Raw genomic sequence first — 20,565 nt, 5'->3', positions numbered from 1 at the left:
ACAGTCCTCCGCCTACCAGCTGAGCTATCAAGGGACAGAGCAAGTGGATCGAACCTATCAGGTTTCTGTAGCTCAATAGCTGCCCAAAAGCTTCCGCCGCAGTAAGACATGCTGGCCGGTCGAGAAGGAAGCAAACACAAGCCTGCTTTCCCATGCCAAGAGTCGAACCAGGGCAGCCTGGGAGAAAACCAGTAATCCTGAACGCTAGACCGAGGCCTGTATTGTTACCGTTGTTCTCGTGCTATCAAGCGGCAAGCAGCCTTTCCTGGTGGTCTAGTGGTTAGATTCGCGCCTCACCGCCGCTGCCCGGGTTCGATTCCCGGTCAGGGAATGTTCTTTGCTTTCCGGTGGACCGTGAAATCAAGCTCTGCTTATTGTTTGAGAAGCCAGGCCCAAAACCTGGTGGGCACGCCAGAAATGCCCTCCTTCGAGCTGGAGTCGAACCAGCGACCTAAGGATTTCCAACACTCCTCCTACAGTCCTCCGCCTTCCAGCTAAGCCATCAAGGGACGGAGCAGGGGGTAGAACCTATGAGGTTTTTGTAGCTCAACTGTTGCCCAAAAGCTTCCGCCGCAGTAAGACATGCTGGCCGGTCGAGAAGGGAAGCAAACACAAGCCTGCTTTCCCATGCCAAGAGTCGAACCAGCGACCCAAGGATTTCCAACACCTCCTACAGTCCTCCGCTCTACCAGCTGAGCTATCAAGGGACAGAGCAAGTGGATCGAACCTATCAGGTTTCTGTAGCTCAATAGCTGCCCAAAAGCTTCCGCCGCAGTAAGACATGCTGGCCGGTCGAGAAGGGAAGCAAACACAAGCCTGCTTTCCCATACCGAGTCGAACCCGGCCGCCTGGGTGAAAACCAGGAATCCTGACCGCTAGACCATATGGGAACTGCTGAGAATGAGGCATGGGCTTCTGGGTCACTTTTCATGTGTGTGGCGGTGTGAGGCCAGGGTTGTGTAGCGACCTATGCCTTTTGATGTCTGACTTTATCAATGTGAGATTAATTTAGCAAGACGAGAATTGCCCAAAGGGATCCTGTGATCGCTGAACAGATACAGTAAACTGGTCGTTAAAGTCCCTTTCAGGTGAAAATACACATCAAGCATTATAAAGCATACTTGGTATTGCATGGTAACCGTTATCTTGAGGAAAACAGACTATCGTCGGTCTGTCAAGGTACTAAAATGAGAAATCGAGCCAGCCAGGAGTCGAACCTAGAATCTTCTGATCCGTAGTCAGACGCGTTATCCATTGCGCCACTGGCCCACCGTCAGAGGTTCTCGTGTTGCACCAGTCTAGTCCGATTTGGACGTGAAAGAGGCCTGTATTGTTATTTGTTGTTCTCATGATATCAAGAGAGGCATGCGACCAGCCTTTCCTATTAGTGTAGTGGATAGGATTCGACGCCTCACCGCCGCTGCCTGGGTTCGAATCCCGTCACGGAATGCTCTTTTGCTTTCCGCGGTGGACCGTGAAATCAAGCTCTGCTTATTGTTTGAGAAGCCAGGCCCAAAACCTGGTGGGCACGCGTAAAATGCCCTCCTTCGAGCTGAGTCGAACCAGCGACCCAAGGATTTCCAACACCTCCTACAGTCCTCCGCCTACCAGCTGAGCTATCAAGGGACAGAGCAAGTGGATCGAACCTATCAGGTTTCTGTAGCTCAATAGCTGCCCAAAAGCTTCCGCCGCAGTAAGACATGCTGGCCGGTCGAGAAGGGAAGCAAACACAAGCCTGCTTTCCCATGCCAAGAGTCGAACCAGGGCAGCCTGGGAGAAAACCAGTAATCCTGAACGCTAGACCGAGGCCTGTATTGTTACCGTTGTTCTCGTGCTATCAAGCGGCAAGCAGCCTTTCCTGGTGGTCTAGTGGTTAGGATTCGGCGCCTCACCGCCGCTGCCCGGGTTCGATTCCCGGTCAGGGAATGTTCTTTGCTTTCCGACGGCAGACCGTGAAATCAAGCTCTGCTTGTTGTTTGAGAAGGCAGGCCCAAAAACAGCTGGGGTTTCCTACAGTCCTCCGCCTTCCAGCTAAGCCATCAAGGGACGGAGCAGGGGGTAGAACCTATGAGGTTTTTGTAGCTCAACTGTTGCCCAAAAGCTTGCGCCGTAGTAAGACACGCCTGCTAGAGGAGGGAAGCAAAGAGGAGCCTGCTTTCCCATACCGAGTCGAACCCGGCCGCCTGGGTGAAAACCAGGAATCCTGACCGCTAGACCATATGGGAACTGCTGAGAATGAGGCATGGGCTTCTGGGTCACTTTTCATGTGTGTGGCCGGTGTGAGGCCAGGGTTGTGTAGCGACCTATGCCTTTTGATGTCTGACTTTATCAATGTGAGATTAATTTAGCAAGACGAGAATTGCCCAAAGGGATCCTGTGATCGCTGAACAGATACAGTAAACTGGTCGTTAAAGTCCCTTTCAGGTGAAAATACACACATCAAGCATTATAAAGCATACTTGGTATTGCATGGTAACCGTTATCTTGAGGAAAACAGACTATCGCCGGTCTGTCAAGGTACTAAAATGAGAAATCGAGCCAGCCAGGAGTCGAACCTAGAATCTTCTGATCCGTAGTCAGACGCTGCTATCCATTGCGCCACTGGCCCACCGGTCAGAGGTTCTCGTGCTTGCACCAGTCTAGTCCGATTTGGACGTGAAAGAGGCCTGTATTGTTATTTGTTGTTCTCATGATATCAAGAGAGAGGCATGCGACCAGCCTTTCCCTATTAGTGTAGTGGATAGGATTCGACGCCTCACCGCCGCTGCCTGGGTTCGAATCCCGTCACGGAATGCTCTTTTGCTTTCCGCGGTGGACCGTGAAATCAAGCTCTGCTTATTGTTTGAGAAGCCAGGCCCAAAACCTGGTGGGCACGCGTAAAATGCCCTCCTTCGAGCTGGAGTCGAACCAGCGACCCAAGGATTTCCAACACTCCTCCTACAGTCCTCCGCCTACCAGCTGAGCTATCAAGGGACAGAGCAAGGGATCGAACCTATCAGGTTTCTGTAGCTCAATAGCTGCCCAAAAAAGCTTCCGCCGCAGTAAGACATGCTGGCCGGTCGAGAAGGGAAGCAAACACAAGCCTGCTTTCCCATGCCAAGAGTCGAACCAGGGCAGCCTGGGAGAAAACCAGTAATCCTGAACGCTAGACCGAGGCCTGTATTGTTACCGTTGTTCTCGTGCTATCAAGCGGCAAGCAGCCTTCCCTGGTGGTCTAGTGGTTAGGATTCGGCGCTCTCACCGCCGCGGCCCGGGTTCGATTCCCGGTCAGGGAATGTTCTTTTGCTTTCCGACGGCAGACCGTGAAATCAAGCTCTGCTTGTTGTTTGAGAAGGCAGGCCCAAAAACAGCTGGGGTTTCCTACAGTCCTCCGCCTTCCAGCTAAGCCATCAAGGGACGGAGCAGGGGGTAGAACCTATGAGGTTTTTGTAGCTCAACTGTTGCCCAAAAGCTTGCGCCGTAGTAAGACACGCCTGCTAGAGGAGGGAAGCAAAGAGGAGCCTGCTTTCCCATACCGAGTCGAACCCGGCCGCCTGGGTGAAAACCAGGAATCCTGACCGCTAGACCATATGGGAACTGCTGAGAATGAGGCATGGGCTTCTGGGTCACTTTTCATGTGTGTGGCCGGTGTGAGGCCAGGGTTGTGTAGCGACCTATGCCTTTTGATGTCTGACTTTATCAATGTGAGATTAATTTAGCAAGACGAGAATTGCCCAAAGGGATCCTGTGATCGCTGAACAGATACAGTAAACTGGTCGTTAAAGTCCCTTTCAGGTGAAAATACACACATCAAGCATTATAAAGCATACTTGGTATTGCATGGTAACCGTTATCTTGAGGAAAACAGACTATCGCCGGTCTGTCAAGGTACTAAAATGAGAAATCGAGCCAGCCAGGAGTCGAACCTAGAATCTTCTGATCCGTAGTCAGACGCTATCCATTGCGCCACTGGCCCACCGGTCAGAGGTTCTCGTGTTGCACCAGTCTAGTCCGATTTGGACGTGAAAGAGGCCTGTATTGTTATTTGTTGTTCTCATGATATCAAGAGAGAGGCATGCGACCAGCCTTTCCCTTATTAGTGTAGTGGATAGGATTCGACGCCTCACCGCCGCTGCCTGGGTTCGAATCCCGTCACGGAATGCTCTTTTGCTTTCCGCGGTGGACCGTGAAATCAAGCTCTGCTTATTGTTTGAGAAGCCAGGCCCAAAACCTGGTGGGCACGCCAGAAATGCCCTCCTTCGAGCCGGAGTCGAACCAGCGACCTAAGGATTTCCAACACTCCTCCTACAGTCCTCCGCCTACCAGCTGAGCTATCAAGGACAGAGCAAGGGATCGAACCTATCAGGTTTCTGTAGCTCAATAGCTGCCCAAAAGCTTCCGCCGCAGTAAGACGTGCTGGCCGGTCGAGAAGGGAAGCAAACACAAGCCTGCTTTCCCATGCCAAGAGTCGAACCAGGGCAGCCTGGGAGAAAACCAGTAATCCTGAACGCTAGACCGAGGCCTGTATTGTTATTTGTTGTTCTCATGATATCAAGAGAGGCATGCGACCAGCCTTCCCTATTAGTGTAGTGGATAGGATTCGACGCCTCACCGCCATGCCCGGGTTCGATTCCCGGTCAGGAATGTTCTTTGCTTTCCGACGGCGGACCGTGAAATCAAGCTCTGCTTGTTGTTTGAGAAGGCAGGCCCAAAAACAGCTGGGGTTTCCTACAGTCCTCCGCTCTTCCAGCTAAGCCATCAAGGGACGGAGCAGGGGGTAGAACCTATGAGGTTTTTGTAGCTCAACTGCTGCCCAAAAGCTTGCGCCGTAGTAAGACACGCCTGCTAGAGGAGGGAAGCAAAGAGGAGCCTGCTTTCCCATACCGAGTCGAACCCGGCCGCCTGGGTGAAAACCAGGAATCCTGACCGCTAGACCATATGGGAACTGCTGAGAATGAGGCATGGGCTTCTGGGTCACTTTTCATGTGTGTGGCCGGTGTGAGGCCAGGGTTGTGTAGCGACCTATGCCTTTTGATGTCTGACTTTATCAATGTGAGATTAATTTAGCAAGACGAGAATTGCCCAAAGGGATCCTGTGATCGCTGAACAGATACAGTAAACTGGTCGTTAAAGTCCCTTTCAGGTGAAAATACACACATCAAGCATTATAAAGCATACTTGGTATTGCATGGTAACCGTTATCTTGAGGAAAACAGACTATCGCCGGTCTGTCAAGGTACTAAAATGAGAAATCGAGCCAGCCAGGAGTCGAACCTAGAATCTTCTGATCCGTAGTCAGACGCTTATCCATTGCGCCACTGGCCCACCGGTCAGAGGTTCTCGTGCTTGCACCAGTCTAGTCCGATTTGGACGTGAAAGAGGCCTGTATTGTTATTTGTTGTTCTCATGATATCAAGAGAGAGGCATGCGACCAGCCTTTCCCTATTAGTGTAGTGGATAGGATTCGACGCCTCACCGCCGCTGCCCGGTTCGAATCCCGTCACGGAATGCTCTTTTGCTTTCCGCGGTGGACCGTGAAATCAAGCTCTGCTTATTGTTTGAGAAGCCAGGCCCAAAACCTGGTGGGCACGCGTAAAATGCCCTCCTTCGAGCCGGAGTCGAACCAGCGACCTAAGGATTTCCAACACCTCCTACAGTCCTCCGCCTACCAGCTGAGCTATCAAGGGACAGAGCAAGTGGATCGAACCTATCAGGTTTCTGTAGCTCAATAGCTGCCCAAAAGCTTGCGCCGTAGTAAGACACGCCTGCTAGAGGAGGGAAGCAAAGAGGAGCCTGCTTTCCCATACCGAGTCGAACCCGGGCCGCCTGGGTGAAAACCAGGAATCCTGACCGCTAGACCATATGGGAACTGCTGAGAATGAGGCATGGGCTTCTGGGTCACTTTTCATGTGTGTGGCGGTGTGAGGCCAGGGTTGTGTAGCGACCTATGCCTTTTGATGTCTGACTTTATCAATGTGAGATTAATTTAGCAAGACGAGAATTGCCCAAAGGATCCTGTGATCGCTGAACAGATACAGTAAACTGGTCGTTAAAGTCCCTTTCAGGTGAAAATACACATCAAGCATTATAAAGCATACTTGGTATTGCATGGTAACCGTTATCTTGAGGAAAACAGACTATCGCCGGTCTGTCAAGGTACTAAAATGAGAAATCGAGCCAGCCAGGAGTCGAACCTAGAATCTTCTGATCCGTAGTCAGACGCTTATCCATTGCGCCACTGGCCCACCGTCAGAGGTTCTCGTGCTTGCACCAGTCTAGTCCGATTTGGACGTGAAAGAGGCCTGTATTGTTACCGTTGTTCTCGTGCTATCAAGCGGCAAGCAGCCTTCCTGGTGGTCTAGTGGTTAGGATTCGCGCCTCACCGCCATGCCCGGGTTCGAATCCCGGTCACGGAATGCTCTTTTTTGCTTTCCGGCGGTGGACCGTGAAATCAAGCTCTGCTTATTGTTTGAGAAGCCAGGCCCAAAACCTGGTGGGCACGCGTAAAATGCCCTCCTTCGAGCCGGAGTCGAACCAGCGACCCAAGGATTTCCAACACTCCTCCTACAGTCCTCCGCTCTTCCAGCTAAGCCATCAAGGGACGGAGCAGGGGGTAGAACCTATGAGGTTTTTGTAGCTCAACTGCTGCCCAAAAGCTTGCGCCGTAGTAAGACACGCCTGCTAGAGGAGGGAAGCAAAGAGGAGCCTGCTTTCCCATACCGAGTCAACCCGGCCGCCTGGGTGAAAACCAGGAATCCTGACCGCTAGACCATATGGGAACTGCTGAGAATGAGGCATGGGCTTCTGGGTCACTTTTCATGTGTGTGGCGGTGTGAGGCCAGGGTTGTGTAGCGACCTATGCCTTTTGATGTCTGACTTTATCAATGTGAGATTAATTTAGCAAGACGAGAATTGCCCAAAGGGATCCTGTGATCGCTGAACAGATACAGTAAACTGGTCGTTAAAGTCCCTTTCAGGTGAAAATACACACATCAAGCATTATAAAGCATACTTGGTATTGCATGGTAACCGTTATCTTGAGGAAAACAGACTATCGCCGGTCTGTCAAGGTACTAAAATGAGAAATCGAGCCAGCCAGGAGTCGAACCTAGAATCTTCTGATCCGTAGTCAGACGCTGCTATCCATTGCGCCACTGGCCCACCGGTCAGAGGTTCTCGTGCTTGCACCAGTCTAGTCCGATTTGGACGTGAAAGAGGCCTGTATTGTTATTTGTTGTTCTCATGATATCAAGAGAGAGGCATGCGACCAGCCTTTCCCTATTAGTGTAGTGGATAGGATTCGACGCTCTCACCGCCGCGGCCCGGGTTCGAATCCCGGTCACGGAATGCTCTTTTTTGCTTTCCGGCGGTGGACCGTGAAATCAAGCTCTGCTTATTGTTTGAGAAGCCAGGCCCAAAACCTGGTGGGCACGCCAGAAATGCCCTCCTTCGAGCCGGAGTCGAACCAGCGACCTAAGGATTTCCAACACTCCTCCTACAGTCCTCCGCCTACCAGCTGAGCTATCAAGGACAGAGCAAGGGATCGAACCTATCAGGTTTCTGTAGCTCAATAGCTGCCCAAAAAAGCTTCCGCCGCAGTAAGACGTGCTGGCCGGTCGAGAAGGGAAGCAAACACAAGCCTGCTTTCCCATGCCAAGAGTCGAACCAGGGCAGCCTGGGAGAAAACCAGTAATCCTGAACGCTAGACCGAGGCCTGTATTGTTACTCGTTGTTCTCGTGCTATCAAGCGGCAAGCAGCCTTCCTGGTGGTCTAGTGGTTAGGATTCGCGCCTCACCGCCGCTGCCCGGGTTCGATTCCCGGTCAGGGAATGTTCTTTGCTTTCCGACGGCGGACCGTGAAATCAAGCTCTGCTTGTTGTTTGAGAAGGCAGGCCCAAAAACAGCTGGGGCTCCTACAGTCCTCCGCCTTCCAGCTAAGCCATCAAGGGACGGAGCAGGGGGTAGAACCTATGAGGTTTTTGTAGCTCAACTGCTGCCCAAAAGCTTGCGCCTGTAGTAAGACACGCCTGCTAGAGGAGGGAAGCAAAGAGGAGCCTGCTTTCCCATACCGAGTCGAACCCGGCCGCCTGGGTGAAAACCAGGAATCCTGACCGCTAGACCATATGGGAACTGCTGAGAATGAGGCATGGGCTTCTGGGTCACTTTTCATGTGTGTGGCCGGTGTGAGGCCAGGGTTGTGTAGCGACCTATGCCTTTTGATGTCTGACTTTATCAATGTGAGATTAATTTAGCAAGACGAGAATTGCCCAAAGGGATCCTGTGATCGCTGAACAGATACAGTAAACTGGTCGTTAAAGTCCCTTTCAGGTGAAAATACACACATCAAGCATTATAAAGCATACTTGGTATTGCATGGTAACCGTTATCTTGAGGAAAACAGACTATCGTCGGTCTGTCAAGGTACTAAAATGAGAAATCGAGCCAGCCAGGAGTCGAACCTAGAATCTTCTGATCCGTAGTCAGACGCGTTATCCATTGCGCCACTGGCCCACCGGTCAGAGGTTCTCGTGCTTGCACCAGTCTAGTCCGATTTGGACGTGAAAGAGGCCTGTATTGTTATTTGTTGTTCTCATGATATCAAGAGAGAGGCATGCGACCAGCCTTTCCCTATTAGTGTAGTGGATAGGATTCGACGCTCTCACCGCCGCGGCCCGGGTTCGAATCCCGGTCACGGAATGCTCTTTTTTGCTTTCCGGCGGTGGACCGTGAAATCAAGCTCTGCTTATTGTTTGAGAAGCCAGGCCCAAAACCTGGTGGGCACGCCAGAAATGCCCTCCTTCGAGCTGGAGTCGAACCAGCGACCTAAGGATTTCCAACACTCCTCCTACAGTCCTCCGCCTACCAGCTGAGCTATCAAGGGACAGAGCAAGTGGATCGAACCTATCAGGTTTCTGTAGCTCAATAGCTGCCCAAAAAAGCTTCCGCCGCAGTAAGACATGCTGGCCGGTCGAGAAGGGAAGCAAACACAAGCCTGCTTTCCCATGCCAAGAGTCGAACCAGGGCAGCCTGGGAGAAAACCAGTAATCCTGAACGCTAGACCGAGGCCTGTATTGTTATTTGTTGTTCTCATGATATCAAGAGAGGCATGCGACCAGCCTTCCCTATTAGTGTAGTGGATAGGATTCGACGCCTCACCGCCGCTGCCCGGGTTCGATTCCCGGTCAGGAATGTTCTTTGCTTTCCGACGGCGGACCGTGAAATCAAGCTCTGCTTGTTGTTTGAGAAGGCAGGCCCAAAAACAGCTGGGGTTTCCTACAGTCCTCCGCCTTCCAGCTAAGCCATCAAGGGACGGAGCAGGGGGTAGAACCTATGAGGTTTTTGTAGCTCAACTGTTGCCCAAAAGCTTGCGCCGTAGTAAGACACGCCTCCGTTAGAGGAGGGAAGCAAAGAGGAGCCTGCTTTCCCATACCGAGTCGAACCCGGGCCGCCTGGGTGAAAACCAGGAATCCTGACCGCTAGACCATATGGGAACTGCTGAGAATGAGGCATGGGCTTCTGGGTCACTTTTCATGTGTGTGGCGGTGTGAGGCCAGGGTTGTGTAGCGACCTATGCCTTTTGATGTCTGACTTTATCAATGTGAGATTAATTTAGCAAGACGAGAATTGCCCAAAGGGATCCTGTGATCGCTGAACAGATACAGTAAACTGGTCGTTAAAGTCCCTTTCAGGTGAAAATACACATCAAGCATTATAAAGCATACTTGGTATTGCATGGTAACCGTTATCTTGAGGAAAACAGACTATCGTCGGTCTGTCAAGGTACTAAAATGAGAAATCGAGCCAGCCAGGAGTCGAACCTAGAATCTTCTGATCCGTAGTCAGACGCGTTATCCATTGCGCCACTGGCCCACCGGTCAGAGGTTCTCGTGCTTGCACCAGTCTAGTCCGATTTGGACGTGAAAGAGGCCTGTATTGTTATTTGTTGTTCTCATGCTATCAAGAGAGAGGCATGCGACCAGCCTTTCATTATTAGTGTAGTGGATAGGATTCGACGCTCTCACCGCCGCGGCCTGGGTTCGAATCCCGGTCACGGAATGCTCTTTTTTGCTTTCCGGCGGTGGACCGTGAAATCAAGCTCTGCTTATTGTTTGAGAAGCCAGGCCCAAAACCTGGTGGGCACGCGTAAAATGCCCTCCTTCGAGCTAGAGTGGAACCAGCGACCTAAGGATTTCCAACACTCCTCCTACAGTCCTCCGCCTACCAGCTGAGCTATCGAAGGGACAGAGCAAGGATCGAACCTATCAGGTTTCTGTAGCTCAATAGCTGCCCAAAAGCTTCCGCCGCAGTAAGACGTGCTGGCCGGTCGAGAAGGGAAGCAAACACAAGCCTGCTTTCCCATGCCAAGAGTCGAACCAGGGCAGCCTGGGAGAAAACCAGTAATCCTGAACGCTAGACCGAGGCCTGTATTGTTACTCGTTGTTCTCGTGCTATCAAGCGGCAAGCAGCCTTTCCCTGGTGGTCTAGTGGTTAGGATTCGCGCCTCACCGCCGCTGCCCGGGTTCGATTCCCGGTCAGGGAATGTTCTTTGCTTTCCGGCGGTGGACCGTGAAATCAAGCTCTGCTTGTTGTTTGAGAAGGCAGGCCCAAAAACAGCTGGGGTTCCTACAGTCCTCCGCCTTCCAGCTAAGCCATCAAGGGACGGAGCAGGGGGTAGAACCTATGAGGTTTTTGTAGCTCAACTGCTGCCCAAAAAAGCTTGCGCCGTAGTAAGACACGCCTGCTAGAGGAGGGAAGCAAAGAGGAGCCTGCTTTCCCATTCCGAGTCGAACCCGGGCCGCCTGGGTGAAAACCAGGAATCCTGACCGCTAGACCATATGGGAACTGCTGAGAATGAGGCATGGGCTTCTGGGTCACTTTTCATGTGTGTGGCCGGTGTGAGGCCAGGGTTGTGTAGCGACCTATGCCTTTTGATGTCTGACTTTATCAATGTGAAATTAATTTAGCAAGACGAGAATTGCCCAAAGGGATCCTGTGATCGCTGAACAGATACAGTAAACTGGTCGTTAAAGTCCCTTTCAGGTGAAAATACACACATCAAGCATTATAAAGCATACTTGGTATTGCATGGTAACCGTTATCTTGAGGAAAAACAGACTATCGTCGGTCTGTCAAGGTACTAAAATGAGAAATCGAGCCAGCCAGGAGTCGAACCTAGAATCTTCTGATCCGTAGTCAGACGCGTTATCCATTGCGCCACTGGCCCTCCGGTCAGAGGTTCTCGTGCTTGCACCAGTCTAGTCCGATTTGGACGTGAAAGAGGCCTGTATTGTTATTTGTTGTTCTCATGCTATCAAGAGAGAGGCATGCGACCAGCCTTTCATTATTAGTGTAGTGGATAGGATTCGACGCTCTCACCGCCGCGGCCTGGGTTCGAATCCCGGTCACGGAATGCTCTTTTTTGCTTTCCGGCGGTGGACCGTGAAATCAAGCTCTGCTTATTGTTTGAGAAGCCAGGCCCAAAACCTGGTGGGCACGCCAGAAATGCCCTCCTTCGAGCTGGAGTCGAACCAGCGACCTAAGGATTTCCAACACTCCTCCTACAGTCCTCCGCCTACCAGCTGAGCTATCAAGGGACAGAGCAAGGGATCGAACCTATCAGGTTTCTGTAGCTCAATAGCTGCCCAAAAGCTCCGCCGCAGTAAGACATGCTGGCCGGTCGAGAAGGGAAGCAAACACAAGCCTGCTTTCCCATGCCAAGAGTCGAACCAGGGCAGCCTGGGAGAAAACCAGTAATCCTGAACGCTAGACCGAGGCCTGTATTGTTACCGTTGTTCTCGTGCTATCAAGCGGCAAGCAGCCTTCCCTGGTGGTCTAGTGGTTAGGATTCGCGCTCTCACCGCCGCTGCCCGGGTTCGATTCCCGGTCAGGGAATGTTCTTTGCTTTCCGACGGCGGACCGTGAAATCAAGCTCTGCTTGTTGTTTGAGAAGGCAGGCCCAAAAACAGCTGGGGTTTCCTACAGTCCTCCGCTCTTCCAGCTAAGCCATCAAGGGACGGAGCAGGGGGTAGAACCTATGAGGTTTTTGTAGCTCAACTGCTGCCCAAAAGCTTGCGCCGTAGTAAGACACGCCTGCTAGAGGAGGGAAGCAAAGAGGAGCCTGCTTTCCCATACCGAGTCGAACCCGGCCGCCTGGGTGAAAACCAGGAATCCTGACCGCTAGACCATATGGGAACTGCTGAGAATGAGGCATGGGCTTCTGGGTCACTTTTCATGTGTGTGGCCGGTGTGAGGCCAGGGTTGTGTAGCGACCTATGCCTTTTGATGTCTGACTTTATCAATGTGAAATTAATTTAGCAAGACGAGAATTGCCCAAAGGGATCCTGTGATCGCTGAACAGATACAGTAAACTGGTCGTTAAAGTCCCTTTCAGGTGAAAATACACACATCAAGCATTATAAAGCATACTTGGTATTGCATGGTAACCGTTATCTTGAGGAAAACAGACTATCGCCGGTCTGTCAAGGTACTAAAATGAGAAATCGAGCCAGCCAGGAGTCGAACCTAGAATCTTCTGATCCGTAGTCAGACGCTGCTATCCATTGCGCCACTGGCCCACCGGTCAGAGGTTCTCGTGCTTGCACCAGTCTAGTCCGACGGACGTGAAAGAGGCCTGTATTGTTATTTGTTGTTCTCATGATATCAAGAGAGAGGCATGCGACCAGCCTTTCCCTATTAGTGTAGTGGATAGGATTCGACGCCTCACCGCTGCCCGGGTTCGAATCCCGGTCACGGAATGCTCTTTTTTGCTTTCCGGCGGTGGACCGTGAAATCAAGCTCTGCTTATTGTTTGAGAAGCCAGGCCCAAAACCTGGTGGGCACGCGTAAAATGCCCTCCTTCGAGCCGGAGTCGAACCAGCGACCTAAGGATTTCCAACACTCCTTCTACAGTCCTCCGCTCTACCAGCTGAGCTATCGAAGGGACAGAGCAAGGGGATCGAACCTATCAGGTTTCTGCCCAAAAAAGCCCAAAAAAGCTTCCGCCGCAGTAAGACGTGCTGGCCGGTCGAGAAGGGAAGCAAACACAAGCCTGCTTTCCCATGCCAAGAGTCGAACCAGGGCAGCCTGGGAGAAAACCAGTAATCCTGAACGCTAGACCGAGGCCTGTATTGTTACTCGTTGTTCTCGTGCTATCAAGCGGCAAGCAGCCTTTCCCTGGTGGTCTAGTGGTTAGGATTCGCGCTCTCACCGCCGCGGCCCGGGTTCGATTCCCGGTCAGGGAATGTTCTTTGCTTTCCGACGGCAGACCGTGAAATCAAGCTCTGCTTGTTGTTTGAGAAGGCAGGCCCAAAAACAGCTGGGGCTCCTACAGTCCTCCGCCTTCCAGCTAAGCCATCGAAGGGACGGAGCAGGGGGTAGAACCTATGAGGTTTTTGTAGCTCAACTGCTGCCCAAAAAAGCTTGCGCCTGTAGTAAGACACGCCTGCTAGAGGAGGGAAGCAAAGAGGAGCCTGCTTTCCCATACCGAGTCGAACCCGGCCGCCTGGGTGAAAACCAGGAATCCTGACCGCTAGACCATATGGGAACTGCTGAGAATGAGGCATGGGCTTCTGGGTCACTTTTCATGTGTGTGGCCGGTGTGAGGCCAGGGTTGTGTAGCGACCTATGCCTTTTGATGTCTGACTTTATCAATGTGAGATTAATTTAGCAAGACGAGAATTGCCCAAAGGGATCCTGTGATCGCTGAACAGATACAGTAAACTGGTCGTTAAAGTCCCTTTCAGGTGAAAATACACACATCAAGCATTATAAAGCATACTTGGTATTGCATGGTAACCGTTATCTTGAGGAAAACAGACTATCGCCGGTCTGTCAAGGTACTAAAATGAGAAATCGAGCCAGCCAGGAGTCGAACCTAGAATCTTCTGATCCGTAGTCAGACGCGTTATCCATTGCGCCACTGGCCCACCGGTCAGAGGTTCTCGTGTTGCACCAGTCTAGTCCGATTTGGACGTGAAAGAGGCCTGTATTGTTATTTGTTGTTCTCATGCTATCAAGAGGGAGGCATGCGACCAGCCTTTCCCTATTAGTGTAGTGGATAGGATTCGACGCTCTCACCGCCGCGGCCCGGGTTCGAATCCCGGTCACGGAATGCTCTTTTTTGCTTTCCGGCGGTGGACCGTGAAATCAAGCTCTGCTTATTGTTTGAGAAGCCAGGCCCAAAACCTGGTGGGCACGCCAGAAATGCCCTCCTTCGAGCCGGAGTCGAACCAGCGACCCAAGGATTTCCAACACCTCCTACAGTCCTCCGCCTACCAGCTGAGCTATCGAAGGGACAGAGCAAGGGGATCGAACCTATCAGGTTTCTGTAGCTCAATAGCTGCCCAAAAAAGCTTCCGCCGCAGTAAGACATGCTGGCCGGTCGAGAAGGGAAGCAAACACAAGCCTGCTTTCCCATGCCAAGAGTCGAACCAGGGCAGCCTGGGAGAAAACCAGTAATCCTGAACGCTAGACCGAGGCCTGTATTGTTACCGTTGTTCTCGTGCTATCAAGCGGCAAGCAGCCTTCCCTGGTGGTCTAGTGGTTAGGATTCGCGCCTCACCGCCGCTGCCCGGGTTCGATTCCCGGTCAGGGAATGTTCTTTGCTTTCCGACGGCGGACCGTGAAATCAAGCTCTGCTTGTTGTTTGAGAAGGCAGGCCCAAAAACAGCTGGGGTTTCCTACAGTCCTCCGCCTTCCAGCTAAGCCATCAAGGGACGGAGCAGGGGGTAGAACCTATGAGGTTTTTGTAGCTCAACTGTTGCCCAAAAGCTTGCGCCTGTAGTAAGACACGCTTTCCGTTAGAGGAGGGAAGCAAAGAGGAGCCTGCTTTCCCATACCGAGTCGAACCCGGCCGCCTGGGTGAAAACCAGGAATCCTGACCGCTAGACCATATGGGAACTGCTGAGAATGAGGCATGGGCTTCTGGGTCACTTTTCATGTGTGTGGCCGGTGTGAGGCCAGGGTTGTGTAGCGACCTATGCCTTTTGATGTCTGACTTTATCAATGTGAGATTAATTTAGCAAGACGAGAATTGCCCAAAGGGATCCTGTGATCGCTGAACAGATACAGTAAACTGGTCGTTAAAGTCCCTTTCAGGTGAAAATACACATCAAGCATTATAAAGCATACTTGGTATTGCATGGTAACCGTTATCTTGAGGAAAACAGACTATCGCCGGTCTGTCAAGGTACTAAAATGAGAAATCGAGCCAGCCAGGAGTCGAACCTAGAATCTTCTGATCCGTAGTCAGACGCTGCTATCCATTGCGCCACTGGCCCACCGTCAGAGGTTCTCGTGCTTGCACCAGTCTAGTCCGATTTGGACGTGAAAGAGGCCTGTATTGTTATTTGTTGTTCTCATGATATCAAGAGAGAGGCATGCGACCAGCCTTCCCTATTAGTGTAGTGGATAGGATTCGACGCCTCACCGCCGCTGCCCGGGTTCGAATCCCGTCACGGAATGCTCTTTTGCTTTCCGCGGTGGACCGTGAAATCAAGCTCTGCTTATTGTTTGAGAAGCCAGGCCCAAAACCTGGTGGGCACGCGTAAAATGCCCTCCTTCGAGCCGGAGTCGAACCAGCGACCTAAGGATTTCCAACACCTCCTACAGTCCTCCGCCTACCAGCTGAGCTATCAAGGGACAGAGCAAGTGGATCGAACCTATCAGGTTTCTGTAGCTCAATAGCTGCCCAAAAAAGCTTCCGCCGCAGTAAGACATGCTGGCCGGTCGAGAAGGGAAGCAAACACAAGCCTGCTTTCCCATGCCAAGAGTCGAACCAGGGCAGCCTGGGAGAAAACCAGTAATCCTGAACGCTAGACCGAGGCCTGTATTGTTACCGTTGTTCTCGTGCTATCAAGCGGCAAGCAGCCTTTCCTGGTGGTCTAGTGGTTAGGATTCGCGCTCTCACCGCCGCTGCCCGGGTTCGATTCCCGGTCAGGGAATGTTCTTTGCTTTCCGACGGCGGACCGTGAAATCAAGCTCTGCTTGTTGTTTGAGAAGGCAGGCCCAAAAACAGCTGGGGTTCCTACAGTCCTCCGCTTCTTCCAGCTAAGCCATCGAAGGGACGGAGCAGGGGGTAGAACCTATGAGGTTTTTGTAGCTCAACTGCTGCCCAAAAAAGCTTGCGCCGTAGTAAGACACGCTTTCCGTTAGAGGAGGGAAGCAAAGAGGAGCCTGCTTTCCCATACCGAGTCGAACCCAGGCCGCCTGGGTGAAAACCAGGAATCCTGACCGCTAGACCATATGGGAACTGCTGAGAATGAGGCATGGGCTTCTGGGTCACTTTTCATGTGTGTGGCCGGTGTGAGGCCAGGGTTGTGTAGCGACCTATGCCTTTTGATGTCTGACTTTATCAATGTGAGATTAATTTAGCAAGACGAGAATTGCCCAAAGGGATCCTGTGATCGCTGAACAGATACAGTAAACTGGTCGTTAAAGTCCCTTTCAGGTGAAAATACACACATCAAGCATTATAAAGCATACTTGGTATTGCATGGTAACCGTTATCTTGAGGAAAACAGACTATCGCCGGTCTGTCAAGGTACTAAAATGAGAAATCGAGCCAGCCAGGAGTCGAACCTAGAATCTTCTGATCCGTAGTCAGACGCTGCTATCCATTGCGCCACTGGCCCACCGGTCAGAGGTTCTCGTGTTGCACCAGTCTAGTCCGACGGACGTGAAAGAGGCCTGTATTGTTATTTGTTGTTCTCATGATATCAAGAGAGAGGCATGCGACCAGCCTTTCCTATTAGTGTAGTGGATAGGATTCGACGCCTCACCGCCGCTGCCTGGGTTCGAATCCCGTCACGGAATGCTCTTTTGCTTTCCGACGGCGGACCGTGAAATCAAGCTCTGCTTGTTGTTTGAGAAGGCAGGCCCAAAAACAGCTGGGGTTCCTACAGTCCTCCGCTCTACCAGCTGAGCTATCAAGGACAGAGCAAGGATCGAACCTATCAGGTTTCTGTAGCTCAATAGCTGCCCAAAAGCTTGCGCCTGTAGTAAGACACGCCTGCTAGAGGAGGGAAGCAAAGAGGAGCCTGCTTTCCCATGCCAAGAGTCGAACCAGGGCAGCCTGGGAGAAAACCAGTAATCCTGAACGCTAGACCGAGGCCTGTATTGTTACCGTTGTTCTCGTGCTATCAAGCGGCAAGCAGCCTTTCCTGGTGGTCTAGTGGTTAGGATTCGCGCCTCACCGCTGCCCGGGTTCGATTCCCGGTCAGGGAATGTTCTTTGCTTTCCGACGGCAGACCGTGAAATCAAGCTCTGCTTGTTGTTTGAGAAGGCAGGCCCAAAAACAGCTGGGGTTCCTACAGTCCTCCGCTCTACCAGCTGAGCTATCAAGGGACAGAGCAAGGATCGAACCTATCAGGTTTCTGTAGCTCAATAGCTGCCCAAAAGCTTGCGCCGTAGTAAGACACGCCTGCTAGAGGAGGGAAGCAAAGAGGAGCCTGCTTTCCCATGCCAAGAGTCGAACCAGGGCAGCCTGGGAGAAAACCAGTAATCCTGAACGCTAGACCGAGGCCTGTATTGTTACTCGTTGTTCTCGTGCTATCAAGCGGCAAGCAGCCTTTCCCTATTAGTGTAGTGGTTAGGATTCGGCGCCTCACCGCCATGCCCGGGTTCGATTCCCGGTCAGGGAATGTTCTTTGCTTTCCGACGGCGGACCGTGAAATCAAGCTCTGCTTGTTGTTTGAGAAGGCAGGCCCAAAAACAGCTGGGGTTTCCTACAGTCCTCCGCCTTCCAGCTAAGCCATCAAGGGACGGAGCAGGGGGTAGAACCTATGAGGTTTTTGTAGCTCAACTGTTGCCCAAAAGCTTGCGCCGTAGTAAGACACGCCTGCTAGAGGAGGGAAGCAAAGAGGAGCCTGCTTTCCCATACCGAGTCGAACCCGGCCGCCTGGGTGAAAACCAGGAATCCTGACCGCTAGACCATATGGGAACTGCTGAGAATGAGGCATGGGCTTCTGGGTCACTTTTCATGTGTGTGGCCGGTGTGAGGCCAGGGTTGTGTAGCGACCTATGCCTTTTGATGTCTGACTTTATCAATGTGAGATTAATTTAGCAAGACGAGAATTGCCCAAAGGGATCCTGTGATCGCTGAACAGATACAGTAAACTGGTCGTTAAAGTCCCTTTCAGGTGAAAATACACACATCAAGCATTATAAAGCATACTTGGTATTGCATGGTAACCGTTATCTTGAGGAAAACAGACTATCGCCGGTCTGTCAAGGTACTAAAATGAGAAATCGAGCCAGCCAGGAGTCGAACCTAGAATCTTCTGATCCGTAGTCAGACGCTTATCCATTGCGCCACTGGCCCACCGGTCAGAGGTTCTCGTGCTTGCACCAGTCTAGTCCGATTTGGACGTGAAAGAGGCCTGTATTGTTATTTGTTGTTCTCATGATATCAAGAGAGAGGCATGCGACCAGCCTTCCCTATTAGTGTAGTGGATAGGATTCGACGCCTCACCGCCGCTGCCCGGGTTCGAATCCCGTCACGGAATGCTCTTTTGCTTTCCGCGGTGGACCGTGAAATCAAGCTCTGCTTATTGTTTGAGAAGCCAGGCCCAAAACCTGGTGGGCACGCCAGAAATGCCCTCCTTCGAGCTGAGTCGAACCAGCGACCTAAGGATTTCCAACACTCCTCCTACAGTCCTCCGCCTACCAGCTGAGCTATCAAGGGACAGAGCAAGTGGATCGAACCTATCAGGTTTCTGTAGCTCAATAGCTGCCCAAAAGCTTCCGCCGCAGTAAGACATGCTGGCCGGTCGAGAAGGGAAGCAAACACAAGCCTGCTTTCCCATGCCAAGAGTCGAACCAGGGCAGCCTGGGAGAAAACCAGTAATCCTGAACGCTAGACCGAGGCCTGTATTGTTACTCGTTGTTCTCGTGCTATCAAGCGGCAAGCAGCCTTTCCCTGGTGGTCTAGTGGTTAGGATTCGCGCCTCACCGCCGCTGCCCGGGTTCGATTCCCGGTCAGGAATGTTCTTTGCTTTCCGACGGCGGACCGTGAAATCAAGCTCTGCTTGTTGTTTGAGAAGGCAGGCCCAAAAACAGCTGGGGCTCCTACAGTCCTCCGCTCTTCCAGCTAAGCCATCAAGGGACGGAGCAGGGGGTAGAACCTATGAGGTTTTTGTAGCTCAACTGCTGCCCAAAAAAGCTTGCGCCGTAGTAAGACACGCCTGCTAGAGGAGGGAAGCAAAGAGGAGCCTGCTTTCCCATACCGAGTCAAACCCAGGCCGCCTGGGTGAAAACCAGGAATCCTGACCGCTAGACCATATGGGAACTGCTGAGAATGAGGCATGGGCTTCTGGGTCACTTTTCATGTGTGTGGCCGGTGTGAGGCCAGGGTTGTGTAGCGACCTATGCCTTTTGATGTCTGACTTTATCAATGTGAGATTAATTTAGCAAGACGAGAATTGCCCAAAGGGATCCTGTGATCGCTGAACAGATACAGTAAACTGGTCGTTAAAGTCCCTTTCAGGTGAAAATACACACATCAAGCATTATAAAGCATACTTGGTATTGCATGGTAACCGTTATCTTGAGGAAAAACAGACTATCGTCGGTCTGTCAAGGTACTAAAATGAGAAATCGAGCCAGCCAGGAGTCGAACCTAGAATCTTCTGATCCGTAGTCAGACGCGTTATCCATTTCGCCACTGGCCCACCGGTCAGAGGTTCTCGTGCTTGCACCAGTCTAGTCCGATTTGGACGTGAAAGAGGCCTGTATTGTTATTTGTTGTTCTCATGATATCAAGAGAGAGGCATGCGACAAGCCTTTCCCTATTAGTGTAGTGGATAGGATTCGACGCTCTCAGCGCCGCGGCCCGTGTTCGAATCCCGGTCACGGAATGCTGTTTTTTGCTTTCCGGCGGTGGACCGTGAAATCAATGTCTGCTTATTGTTTGAGAAGCCAGGCCCAAAACCTGGTGGGCACGCGTAAAATGCCATCCTTCGAGCTGGAGTCGAACCAGCGACCTAAGGATTTCCAACACTCCTCCTACAGTCCTCCGCTCTACCAGCTGAGCTATCGAAGGGACAGAGCAAGGGGATCGAACCTATCAGGTTTCTGTAGCTCAATAGCTGCCCAAAAAAGCTTCCGCCGCAGTAAGACATGCTGGCCGGTCGAGAAGGGAAGCAAACACAAGCCTGCTTTCCCATGCCAAGAGTCGAACCAGGGCAGCCTGGGAGAAAACCAGTAATCCTGAACGCTAGACCGAGGCCTGTATTGTTACTCGTTGTTCTCGTGCTATCAAGCGGCAAGCAGCCTTTCCCTGGTGGTCTAGTGGTTAGGATTCGCGCCTCACCGCCGCTGCCCGGGTTCGATTCCCGGTCAGGGAATGTTCTTTGCTTTCCGACGGCGGACCGTGAAATCAAGCTCTGCTTGTTGTTTGAGAAGGCAGGCCCAAAAACAGCTGGGGTTTCCTACAGTCCTCCGCTCTTCCAGCTAAGCCATCAAGGGACGGAGCAGGGGGTAGAACCTATGAGGTTTTTGTAGCTCAACTGTTGCCCAAAAGCTTGCGCCTGTAGTAAGACACGCCTGCTAGAGGAGGGAAGCAAAGAGGAGCCTGCTTTCCCATACCGA

At 51.9% G+C, this 20,565-nt stretch overlaps 16 non-coding genes across 16 annotated transcripts; 3 read left to right on the top strand and 13 right to left on the bottom strand.

Annotated features, from left to right (window-relative positions):
- Window positions 1-1,196: 1,196 nt before the first annotated feature.
- On the bottom strand, window positions 1,197-1,269 carry trnar-acg (transfer RNA arginine (anticodon ACG)). The gene has a single exon. It is a non-coding gene; the product is annotated as a tRNA-Arg (tRNA).
- Window positions 1,270-2,534: 1,265 nt separating this feature from the next.
- On the bottom strand, window positions 2,535-2,608 carry trnar-acg (transfer RNA arginine (anticodon ACG)). Its single transcript has one exon. It is a non-coding gene; the product is annotated as a tRNA-Arg (tRNA).
- A 595-nt stretch (window positions 2,609-3,203) lies between these two features.
- On the top strand, window positions 3,204-3,275 carry trnae-cuc (transfer RNA glutamic acid (anticodon CUC)). The gene has a single exon. It is a non-coding gene; the product is annotated as a tRNA-Glu (tRNA).
- Window positions 3,276-7,066: 3,791 nt separating this feature from the next.
- On the bottom strand, window positions 7,067-7,140 carry trnar-acg (transfer RNA arginine (anticodon ACG)). Its single transcript has one exon. It is a non-coding gene; the product is annotated as a tRNA-Arg (tRNA).
- A 1,277-nt stretch (window positions 7,141-8,417) lies between these two features.
- Window positions 8,418-8,490, bottom strand: trnar-acg (transfer RNA arginine (anticodon ACG)). The gene has a single exon. It is a non-coding gene; the product is annotated as a tRNA-Arg (tRNA).
- A 1,286-nt stretch (window positions 8,491-9,776) lies between these two features.
- On the bottom strand, window positions 9,777-9,849 carry trnar-acg (transfer RNA arginine (anticodon ACG)). Its single transcript has one exon. It is a non-coding gene; the product is annotated as a tRNA-Arg (tRNA).
- Window positions 9,850-11,130: 1,281 nt separating this feature from the next.
- trnar-acg (transfer RNA arginine (anticodon ACG)) lies at window positions 11,131-11,203 on the bottom strand. The gene has a single exon. It is a non-coding gene; the product is annotated as a tRNA-Arg (tRNA).
- Window positions 11,204-11,800: 597 nt separating this feature from the next.
- Window positions 11,801-11,871, top strand: trnae-cuc (transfer RNA glutamic acid (anticodon CUC)). The gene has a single exon. It is a non-coding gene; the product is annotated as a tRNA-Glu (tRNA).
- Window positions 11,872-12,480: 609 nt separating this feature from the next.
- Window positions 12,481-12,554, bottom strand: trnar-acg (transfer RNA arginine (anticodon ACG)). The gene has a single exon. It is a non-coding gene; the product is annotated as a tRNA-Arg (tRNA).
- A 278-nt stretch (window positions 12,555-12,832) lies between these two features.
- On the bottom strand, window positions 12,833-12,919 carry trnay-gua (transfer RNA tyrosine (anticodon GUA)). Its single transcript is given in 2 exon segments — window positions 12,833-12,868; window positions 12,883-12,919. It is a non-coding gene; the product is annotated as a tRNA-Tyr (tRNA).
- A 230-nt stretch (window positions 12,920-13,149) lies between these two features.
- On the top strand, window positions 13,150-13,220 carry trnae-cuc (transfer RNA glutamic acid (anticodon CUC)). Its single transcript has one exon. It is a non-coding gene; the product is annotated as a tRNA-Glu (tRNA).
- Window positions 13,221-13,831: 611 nt separating this feature from the next.
- Window positions 13,832-13,904, bottom strand: trnar-acg (transfer RNA arginine (anticodon ACG)). The gene has a single exon. It is a non-coding gene; the product is annotated as a tRNA-Arg (tRNA).
- A 1,279-nt stretch (window positions 13,905-15,183) lies between these two features.
- Window positions 15,184-15,257, bottom strand: trnar-acg (transfer RNA arginine (anticodon ACG)). The gene has a single exon. It is a non-coding gene; the product is annotated as a tRNA-Arg (tRNA).
- A 1,279-nt stretch (window positions 15,258-16,536) lies between these two features.
- On the bottom strand, window positions 16,537-16,610 carry trnar-acg (transfer RNA arginine (anticodon ACG)). The gene has a single exon. It is a non-coding gene; the product is annotated as a tRNA-Arg (tRNA).
- A 2,963-nt stretch (window positions 16,611-19,573) lies between these two features.
- On the bottom strand, window positions 19,574-19,646 carry trnar-acg (transfer RNA arginine (anticodon ACG)). The gene has a single exon. It is a non-coding gene; the product is annotated as a tRNA-Arg (tRNA).
- A 284-nt stretch (window positions 19,647-19,930) lies between these two features.
- trnay-gua (transfer RNA tyrosine (anticodon GUA)) lies at window positions 19,931-20,017 on the bottom strand. Its single transcript is given in 2 exon segments — window positions 19,931-19,966; window positions 19,981-20,017. It is a non-coding gene; the product is annotated as a tRNA-Tyr (tRNA).
- Between the last annotated feature and the right edge of the window lie 548 nt (window positions 20,018-20,565).

Source organism: Onychostoma macrolepis, chromosome 11 (assembly GCF_012432095.1).
Source record: "Onychostoma macrolepis isolate SWU-2019 chromosome 11, ASM1243209v1, whole genome shotgun sequence".
Classification (NCBI taxonomy): Eukaryota; Metazoa; Chordata; class Actinopteri; order Cypriniformes; family Cyprinidae; genus Onychostoma; species Onychostoma macrolepis.
Note: the sequence above shows the minus strand (reverse complement) of the source record. Positions and strands in the feature narration are given on the sequence as shown.